Genomic DNA, 11,409 nt, shown 5'->3' on the forward strand with positions numbered 1-11,409 from the left:
GGGTAAATCTTTCTCTTGCGAAGCATGACTCTTTCTCTTGCAATGCATGACCCTTTTCCTGCGATGCATGAATCTTCTCTTGCAATGCATGGATCTTTTCTTTTGCGATGCATGACCCTTTTTCTCACAATGCATGACTCTTTTCTCTTGCAATGCATGACTCCTTTCCCGCGATGCATGAATCTTCTTTCGCGATGCATGAATCTTTTCTTGCAATGCATGAATCTTTTTTCGCGATGCAGGACTCCTTTCTCTTGCAATGCATGAATCTTTTCTTTTGCGATGAATGACCCTTTTTCTCACAATGCATGACTCTTTTCTCTTGCAATGCATGACTCCTTTCCCGCGATGCATGAATCTTCTCTCGCGATGCATGAATCTTTTCTTGCAATGCATGAATCTTTTTTCAGCGATGCATGGATCTTCTCTTGCAATGCATGAATCTTTTCTCTTGATGCATGACTTCTTTTCCGCGATGCATGAATCCTTCTTTTGCTATACATGAATCTCTTTCCCGCGATGCATGACTTTTCTCTTGATATGCATGGTTTCTTCTTATTGCTTTACATGAATCTCTTTCCACGATGCATGAATTTCTTCTCTCGCAATGCATGACTTTTTTTTCGCAATGCATGACTTCTTTCTCTTGCTATGCATGCCCTTCTTCCTCTTGCTATGCATGACTCTTTTCTTTTGCAATGCATGAATCCTCTTTGATGATGCCATCCCTGGTACCGAACGAAGATAATGCTTCACCGGACAACATAGGTGATCTTTTGGGTGGCGGTATCGTCTCATTTGACAATACGATATAAATGACTCTTCAGGTAGTGGTATCGTCTCATTCGATAATACAATATAAATGACCTTCACGGTAAGAATATTATCATATGTAAAAATATAATGCAGAAAAACGTCTTCCAGGTATCTTTAATTGCTGGAAAATAATAATTCGCTCTCTTCGTGGTTTTCATTTGTTCCATCTCCGAACATAGTTGCAATGTTCATTATGATCCTCGCTTTGCTGAGAATTTGAATGAAATAATGCTACTCATATTCCCAATTCTTTGGTATAAGAAGCATAAAAATTTTCCTGCATCCGTAGAAAAATTGTTAGTTTAAAATGAACCGATCTGTGTCGATCTCTTCGGTTGTCTGCTTCTTGTCTTGCTATCTCCGGTTAATTTCTCCGATCTCCCGCTTCCTGATAGATAAGACAAAAAAACATTTTTATGTAAAAATAATTGAAACATGAGGGAAAAGTTTTTGAAGAAAAATAGATTTTCAAAATTAATGTTTGGACAAGGTCATTGCCAAGGGTCATGTTACGTCAAGCTTGATGAACGCCATTTGGAGTTGATGTTTTGAGACCTATATGATTACTTGTTGGGAAGTATTCAAAGTTTCTCTGAACTGCCGATAGACCCTGTGGAAATTTTGAGGTCATCCTCAAAATTTCTGTCCCAGTTAACTGTATTGACTTATCTTTAACCGTTGGTGAGCAAATCACGAAATTTTTGAGATCCTCTCAAAAATTCTGTCCCAGTTGCAAATCTCAAAGTAACTTCAGTCTTGACTTGTTGGAGAGATCTTTTCTTTGAGAATTTTTGAGTGCCTCTCAAAAAAATTTTCTCAGTTTCTATTGTAAAGGAAGAATAGAAAACTTACGGGAGAATGACCGAGCCATTGTGGCGCCAACGTATCCTGTTGAGGTAGGAATCAGGTCAAACGTATTTCCCCTCTCGAGGATTAACAAAAATAAGAAATTAAACGAGGAAACGACCGAGGCCGACATAGCCACCTATGTATCTCATTCTTGAGAATTCGGGTCAGATGTAATTCATTACAGAGGGATAAAATTCTAAACAAAAATGATTACAAGTAAATAAAGGCGGTTACAAAGAAAAGATAGAAATTGAGTCTTCAAACATGGTATCTTTTGACACGTTTAAGTAGATTGATGACTTGTGAGATCCAATATTCATGTTCAACCATGTAATGTCATCAAACAAATGTATCGATATGTTCTTTAAGCAAACTGATGAGTTCTCTCTCATGTGCGTTTGTCAGATAGGCACCAATTTTGATTTCTTTGATGCATTCATCACTTTCTTGATTCACTATTTCGATCTCTTCTGAAATCGTGACTTTCGAACTGTCTGAACTCCTCAACCAGATGTTTGGGTACCATGATATTCTCATTGTTGACCTCAAATTTGTCTGCATCTATTCCATTTTGTTCATTCAGCTTTTCACATGACATGATATTGACAGATTTGAAAACATTTTCACTGAAATCATAGGCAAATACTGTTAGATGGCAATTATAAAGCAAGTAAAGCAAATTTTCGCAATAAAAAAGGTTTTCATTTGAAATAAGAAAATAAGAACTTTGTCCATGAAGATAAATCATTTTGACCCCTCTTTTTTTTCTTTTTTCAAAATATCAAGAGGGAGATTAAAATATAGTGAGGCAAAAATAGAGTCAATGATGAGTCTCGAGCCTCATCCGAAACACCACAAATTTTAGAAATAACATATAAAATTGTCTATGTGTATCAAGACGAGCGAGGAATCAAGAGCGAAATGGATGTCTAATTAGGCATTTCTTCTTTGACTCGTTGTATGGTATGTCTGGTGTCTCGATCATCTCTTTAAGCACAATATCACCTTCTTTGAACTAATTTTTGATTCCTTCCTCTAGACCATTTTGCATTGGAAAAGGCTGATATAAGTGAGACAATGATTTTGGAAAAGCTTGATCGAACTTCTGCTTGTTTTGACCCTTATTCGGCACTAAAGCAAAAGCTTGGTGAGGTGCCATGATCACAAATTTGAATTTCTCTCTTTTGGTTGGAGAGGCTACAACTTTCTCAAGTTTTTCAAAGTTGGCTGAGATTATAGCTTTCTTCACATTTAAATCTTCTTCGACTTCAACCATATTAATAGTTACCCCTCTATGATTCGGCATGGGGTTACTATTGACATTAGGAGTGGCAGTCTAAAGAATGACGACCCTTTGATCTATCAAGTCTTGAATTTTATGCTTCAAGTTGATACAATCCTCAATAATATGCCCATCACCTCCTGAATGGTAAGCACAATGAAGATCGGGTCTATAAAACTTGAAATTGACATTGATATTTTTTGGATCAATTGTCTGAATCAAGCCAGTTGATTTCAATCTCTCAAAAAGTTGTGTTCAGCTCTCAACCAAAGTAGTAAAGACTCTAGAAGGTTTCTTCTTAAGATTTGGACGAGGAGGATAATAATTATTTCCTGGATGTGAAGGTACTTGACGGTAGTTTGGAGGGTTTTGGTGAGTCGGTGCTTGCGTTTGGGAATTTAGGTATTGTGAATCTCGGTAGCTACGAGGGGCATTTTGGTAGTGCAGGGGTGGAATTTGGTAACTTGATTGGATATTTGAATAATTAACTGGTGGAGCTTGGTAATATGGATGTGTATTTTGGTATTATGGAGATGGAGTCTGGTAAACAAGAGATGGAATTTGGTAACTCGCTGGTAGAGTTTGATAATTAAGAGGTAAAATTTGGTAATTCGGTGGTGGAGTTTGATAACCTAATTGGGTATAACAAGATGGATATGAATTTTGTGGAGCTCGAGGATAACCTATGTAAGGTGAGGATTTTTTGAAGTGTCTTTTTCCATCGGATGCGCAGGAAATAGAAGACACATCCTCTCTCTTCTTTTTCAACAATCCTGAAGATTCAATTGGGGTGGCAACGCGAGAAATCTTTCCAGTTTTAATCCCATCTTTGATAGCCTCACCTACCTTAACTATCTCCGCAAATTTAGCTCCTATGAGCAACATTATCCTGTCATAATACTCTGGCTCTTGAATGCGTATGAACGCTTTAACGATCTCTTTCTCAGACATAGGAGGTCAAACCCGGGCAGCCTCTTTCCTCCACTTATACGCATATTCACGATATTTTTCAGTGGATTTCTTCTTAATTCTATCCAAAGAATAGCGATCAGGAACGATCTCCACATTGTAGGCGAAACGTTCGACGAAATCTTTAGCTAGTGCATTCCAGCTAGACCACTGATTTGTCTCATGGGAGGTAAACCATTCTGACGCTTCTCCATTCAAACTTTGGCTAAAAAGCCGCATTAATAACGCTTCATCCCTTCCAACTCCCACGAGCTGGTCACAGTAGGCTCTCAGGTGCGCCAAGGGATTTCCTGTTCCTCCGAAAGTGTCAAATTTTAGCACTTTAAACCCTTTCAGGAGGTCCAGATTTGGATGGATGCACAAATCCTCATAACTCAACCCATCGATTTCAGGAATATAGTGCAACTCTTTCATTGCTTTCCTGATCTCTTCTTTCATATTCAGCTTGCATGCCTCTTTCTTTGACCTCCACTCTCTCTCCCTCTCCTCATAGTGGTCGAGCTCAGAATAATTGGCGTAAGGCTCATTTGGAAAGTGGCCTTTTGAGGTAGGGGTGGGGCAACAGAGGGACTCTGGGCATTTTGCGAGGCCTGGTAATTTTGGGGGGAAGTCTGAGAGTTGGTATGTTGATTTTGGTGATGAGGGAAGGTTTGCAGATTTGTTAACATTTTGATTTTGAGGAGGGAAGGTTTGGGGGTTGGTACCCTGATGAGGAGGTGACGCTTGGTGAGAGACGGAGGCGTGATGGGGATTTAGGGTGGTTAGGTCGATAATTGAGGGATTTTGAGCAGGGTTAGAGGGTGGGTTCTGAACCTGTACCGCGCTTGGTGGAGGAAAGTGGAGTGGAGGCCTTCCCTCTTCTAGAGGGTTGAAAGAAAAAATTGTATTAGGCAAATCTTGCATTCTTTGCATTTCAGCCCTCATTTCGGGCAATCTGTTGCATTAACTACATAACTAATTCATTTTGATCAGCGACAGCGGGCTGAGCCATGACAACATCAGTCAAGCCAATCTCGTCATTATTATCACCCATTACTGTCTTTCCTTTTTGCAAACTTTGATCGGGGAAGAAATCTCTGGGGGCTTTAGATCTTGTGAAATGAGGACGACCAGCCAACTTATCAACACAGATCAGTTCTAAATACCTCACAAAGAAAAATAACTCAAAAGATAAACGTGTTAGTTTATGTAGATGATAAATAATATAAAATATCACACATATAACCACAAACACATAAAAGTTGCTCCACTTGAAGATAAACTAGCCCACGTATTTAGAGAAATGACTAAATAGACACAAATTTGTCTATTTGATTTTGAATTTAGTGAATCAGAAACATCAACTAGAGTCGAGACAAAGTCGATTGTCTCTTTCATTTTTATATTTCTGATTTTCGACTGATATAAAACTCTATTCTCCTTGCAAGAGTTGAAAAAGATAGAATTTCTCAAAATGGGGACCGAGCCTTGAAAGGCTGCCTACGTATCTCACAAGGGAGAATTCAGGTCCTACGTAGTTCGATCTTATTTTTGACTTGAGACAAAAAATCAACCTTTACTGAGATGGGAGAGTAAGGATTTAATAGTGAAGTTCGAATTTCGTTGGAAAACTAAAGACTTAGAGAATATTTGGACACACTTTCGATAGTGATTTAATATTTGTGCTTAAAGGGTTCTAGAAATTTTTTGAAATAGTAGGCTAGAACATCTTCAAACAAAGCAACGTATTCACATAAGCAGTTATAACACAAAAATAGGTATTGCGAGTTTTAAACAAATATGTGACCCTTTTGTTCCAAGGGTAGGCCTAACGATTTGAAAGATGTATACGTTATTTGAAACATTTTATTGCCCAAAATCCATATTTATACAAGTTTTGCGAATAAACCGAATGGGGATACATAATAGGGGAAATGGAATACAAATAGTCAGTCCCACGCAGAGGTATAATCCTAAACTATGCTTCCATGGAAGGACTTTCATTCTTCAACTTCTTGTCATCTCCGGGTGCCAACGACTTAGGATGGACTAGTAGCTTGTATAACTCCTTCTTCGACTAGAACAAACTATTAAACTCCCGATCCCAAGGAACGATGGTGTGCCAAACGACGTATACAACCTTCAAATTTAAACACATAAGTATGATCGTCCGTTTAGGCCATAGGCCATTTTGGACTGAAGATGGTCTCTCTAATGGGCCCAACACACATTGGGTGTCGGGTCATCTTAGTTCAATACGCTAAAATGAATTTGGTTTCGCTCTACACTAGTTGACTAAGAGTTGGTTTAGATAAGACCTGGTTACCCGATTCGGACAAACTACGGGGTGAAGTCTAATAAATGACGTTGGATGACAACAAGCTAACTATTCGTTTATCACTTCAAATGAATTCAAATAGTATTTTTCTGAAGGACAGTCGTGGTAAGCCACGTAACCGCCTTTTTTCCTAATGCAATCTATTTGTCGTTTGGCGGAATCGGATGCCATGAAATGCAACAATTTATAGTTTACAAGAATTGAAACAAGTAAGCAATTTAAACAAATAGTCAAATAAGTTAATTTTAAGGTTAGAACTCATTCAAGTTCCCAGCAGAGTCGTCATTCTGTTTTATTAGAAAAATATAATTAGACTGGTTTTAAGAGTCGCCACTTAATTTTTAACAAAAGTATCAAGAAAACTGATTTTTCAATAGATTAAAACAGGAAATCAATTGAAAAATGTTTAAAGGGGTTCGGAATTCATATTAGCATTTCGGGAAGGGTTTGAACACATACGAAATGCCCACTAATACGCGGTTATCCAACAATTAACTATTTCACTAATATTTTAAGTAATACAAATACTTGTCCAAGTTGCGAATAAATAGTTTAAAACTATAAATTATCTTTTAAGGGAAATGGAAAAATTACTTAGGTAAATAATTTATAAATATTCTGGAAGTGATAACCTTATTTGATTTTTTGAAAAATAAAGATGTTTACTCAACATGGACTTTTTTGGGGAATTGAATTTTTTAACCTTGAAATCAATTTTAACAAATAAAACATATAATAGCAGCTAAATAGATAGGGAAAGGAAATTTGGACCCAAGTCTGGATCTGTCCGCCTAGGCCAGGACTTGGGCCTGATTTCAATATTGGGCCTTTGGCCCGTTTGCACTTGTCCTAAGATAAACTAATTTTCTGCGAGGGCTTTAGGCCCACTTCTTGCACTTTGGTACCTGTCCTAATAACTAACACATAGTAACAATAAAAATGACAAGGAGGCTTAGGCCCAAAGTAACAAAATACAAAATCGAATTTGGGGCCTTTAGGCCTATTTTCCCTTCTTTGTATACACTAGGTGTATACTAGTGTATACAATCCTGTGTTAGCTCCAAACACCTGTACGCCATGTCAATGACCTGTTCTTCGTTTTTTCATGGCTGGCTGACTCGAAAAGTAAAGGGTTTGAGCCTTTATGTCTCATCTCGAGAATGCAAAGGAAGGAAGTCCACCATGGACTCGAAAGGGGTTCATACAACAGTAGAAAAACATAATTAGCATTTGAAATAAAGAAATACTTAGGACATGATTTTAAATGGGATACAAGCGACGTAGTTATTTCAAATCAAAAGGACTACTATCGATATCAACTCATTAGGGTTCAAGGAGACAAATCTAAAAGAAAAGAAGCATGCATTTGGCAGCAAGAAAGCACATTTAACTTAAATTGAATAGGATAGGGGTCAAAGAGACATATTACACTTAAAAGGCCTTTTCATATATGCAGATTTAAAGACACGAAAGGAGAGCCATTGTTGCATTCACAAACAAGGCACTACTATCAAAACAATAATCTCCAATGATTTTAAAAGACAACAATTTGGACCCATTAAATTACAATAACAATAGGAAATCAACCTCTAACTCAAAATGCAAAAAATATACAAAACTTCCCCAAAATCACATACAACAAGCCATCCTCTTTTGATATTTTAAGCAAACCACAAACTAAACACGATGATGCGACCAAATATTTTTAACATGAATGCAACTTAAAGATAGAAGGCGACAAGAAATAAGCTAAACAAATCACGGAAACAAATGGCCAAACTTGTGATTAGCATTATAAGCAAGTCGTATTTTTCTAATTTTCAATCAAAACTAGGACAACCACAATTCTATAACATAACAAGCAAAATAAGAGAAAATAAAACAACCAATATAGCTTTCAGATTTCGAAACGACTCATGAAATGAACCTAGTTAACGCTAATATGGATAGCTTAACAGCAAACTCCAAACAATTTATTTTGATTGTAATAAATAGAAAAACGACACACTTGAAATTAACCCAACAAATTTATGCTTTAAGTAAAGTTAAGCATCATATATTTGAAAAGAAAAAGGAATGAAATTGATCAGCAAAATGGGGCTTAAAGAAGGCAACCTTGAAGTAAACAGGGGATTGAGACATCAATCTATATCGATTTATACATTCCTAAACTTAGTAATAAACATGTTGAACAGTGACTTACTCATGCAAATTCACAACAAACAGAGGTAATCCAAGACTAGCATAAAATTACAAAACCAAACGAGATACATTATGGAAGCTAAAGAAAAACAAGCACACTATCGAATCACAAACTTGAAATCGACTTTAAGATTCACACACCCGTACAAATCATATTCTAAACTAAGTAAGCCAAGACCAAAATTTCAGCCAAGACAAAGAATTATAATCTTCATACAACTATTGCCATCAAACAATCAGCTAGGCAAAGAAAGACTTAAAGAAAAGTGAAATTATATACTGTTTCTTAGGTAGCGACTGTAATGGACGAGGTGAAGAGCTTTCCACAACCACGATGTGAAACTTAAATAAGTTCCTATGAACGAGCAAGGGAATGAAGCTAAAATAGAGCTGATCTCTTATCTATTTTTGAATGTATTTCGTATGTATTCTTTATATCTATTTCCTGCTGCACCCTTTGTGAGCTATTTTTTTTTTCAGAGTAGNTCCCCCCCCCCCCCCCCATTTTCTCCCACTTAACCATGAAGAACAAGAGAGTATTTATAGGGAAATAACTAGGATGAATTTGGGGGGAATCGGGTAGAACTTGGATAAGAATTCCCATTTGAAATTCAAAAATTTCTTGGAGGATAAGGTTGGGGCGGTTGACATTTGTACAAAAATGTTCAATTCCTCAACGGAATGAAAAATATGGTCGTTCAATCTCTTCACCAGGACAATCGAGGCGAGGATATGCAAACACCTGGCTACTAGATTATATTATCGTACGAACGGGATAAGGAGAGAGGAGAGAGACACACGGCTGGGCTCGGGTCTGGGCTGCAATTTTGCTGGATCACTAGAGTCTCTAGGTTTCTTCTCGGCTGGAAGAATAAGAAGAATGTCGGGTGGTGTTTGTGGTTTTTATTATTGTTGTACGTGTATTGTTGTATGTATTATATGTTGATGGGTCTTTTTGATATAAAAAAAAATGGGTTGGGAATTGTAGGAAATGGAATTGGGAAGTGGGCTGAAATAATTGCTATTGGGTTTGGGAATTGAGGGAATAAATGGAATTGGGTATATGGGTTTGTTGTATGTGTTGCATTGTTGGATATGGGTTGCTGTTAATTGTAAAAGAAAATAGGGGTGGGTTCGGTTGAAAGAGGATTAGAAAAACTTAGCCAATTTGATTTAGTTAAGATAGATTCGGTTAGTAATTAAGTAAGACAAGTTGATATTAATTACTTAACGAGCTTCTTAATCTTAACAAAAATAAAATAATTAACTTAATTATAGACTAATTAATTTAACAATATAAACGACTAAATAACCAAATATTTAAATAAAGCTAAAATCTTTTTGAGACAATTTTCGAGCATTCATAAAATATACTAGTTAGACACATTATAATATATAAAAATTAACTTAATTATAAACTAATTAACTCTAAATATAAGATATTAATTAATTTAAACTAAATAACCACGTATTTAAATAAAACTAAAATCCTTTTGAGATAATTTTCGAACATTCATAAAATATACTAATTAGACACATAATTATATTACATATCATATTTATTATTTTAAAATTTATAAAAATGACAAAATTACTTAAAATTACTTGAAAATTATTTTGAATTTTATAAAGCCAATTAGTTCCGATCAGTTAGAATTTAGGAAGCTTGAAAATCAATTATTATCGGGGAGGGCCAAAATTGGGTGTCAACAAGCGGAAGACAATACTCATATTTATAATGATCAATAACACTTAACTGAACTGAATAATAAAATAACTGAGAATGTTTAAAGGTTAAACATTCAACTTGGCCAAAAGTGGCAACCCAAGTCTTAACAATAAAAAATGATAATGAAAAGACTGAAAGAACTATCATTTGACTGTCTATGAAACCTCTAAAACAACTGAGATGGATGTTGGGACAACCCTACAACATCCTAATGAACTAACTAGAAAGCAATGAAAATAGATCATTCGAAATGCAAGGAGGCTCACCGTCTGACTCTGAACTTCTCACTGGATCAACGGTGCACTGGAATGCTGATCCTAGTTAACCGTGTCTGCAACATAAGATGGTGCAGGCCAACTGGCATCAGTACATTGAATGTACGAGTATGCGAGTTGGAATACTAAAACAACGTAGGCTTGAAAGGGAAATCTGAAAGAAACACTTACCTGGCTCTTCTCAACTCATGAATACTTAACTGAACTCATTTCAATATAAAGCAGTTTAAAACAAGTGCAATATAAAAAAAATATGTTTAAAAACATTATGTCAACTCTGTGTTTTTACAAGGATACAACATAACTTTAAAATGTATGTAAAAATACAATAAACAGATGTATATAAAAATACAATAACTTCTGTGGGAGTTTCTCTAACCGACAACCATCACATAAGAGCTATAGTGATGATACATCGATCTACCTCAGGCTGCCAGTGCATCCTATACCTGGTCAGAGGTATAGGTCCTAAGCTACTAAGTGGATCCACTAGTCTATCGTGAAAAGTGTTCATCTAAAAAGTATGACCCTTTTCTACCCATGGTGGCTACATGGTTTTATGGAGACGTGAGTTATCTAAACTCATTCTCGCCCCCAATTCGGTGCTCAATACTACACCCAAAATATGATACTAGCTCTTTATGTTTAAAAACATACTTCTTCTGTGATTTGAGATTAGTTCTCAAAAACTTAGCTCAAAGGCTATCTTGGAAATCTCATTTTCCTTTCTAGTTTAAATGTGAAAACATTTACTCTTTGGGAATTCATAGTCCCGATATACTCTTTTGAAGAAAATGCACTTCAAACTTTACTCTTTGCTTAACTTGAACTTTAAGTCTTAAAACAAAGTATAAACGTTTGTGAAAGACTTTTGAAAACTTTATAAACTTTGCTTTGACTTGCTTTTTAACCTCTAGACTTGACTCTTAACTTCTCTTGACTTTGATCCTAACTTCCCTTGAATTGGATT

This window comes from Solanum stenotomum, chromosome 5 (assembly GCF_019186545.1).
Source record: "Solanum stenotomum isolate F172 chromosome 5, ASM1918654v1, whole genome shotgun sequence".
NCBI classification, from domain to species: Eukaryota; Viridiplantae; Streptophyta; class Magnoliopsida; order Solanales; family Solanaceae; genus Solanum; species Solanum stenotomum.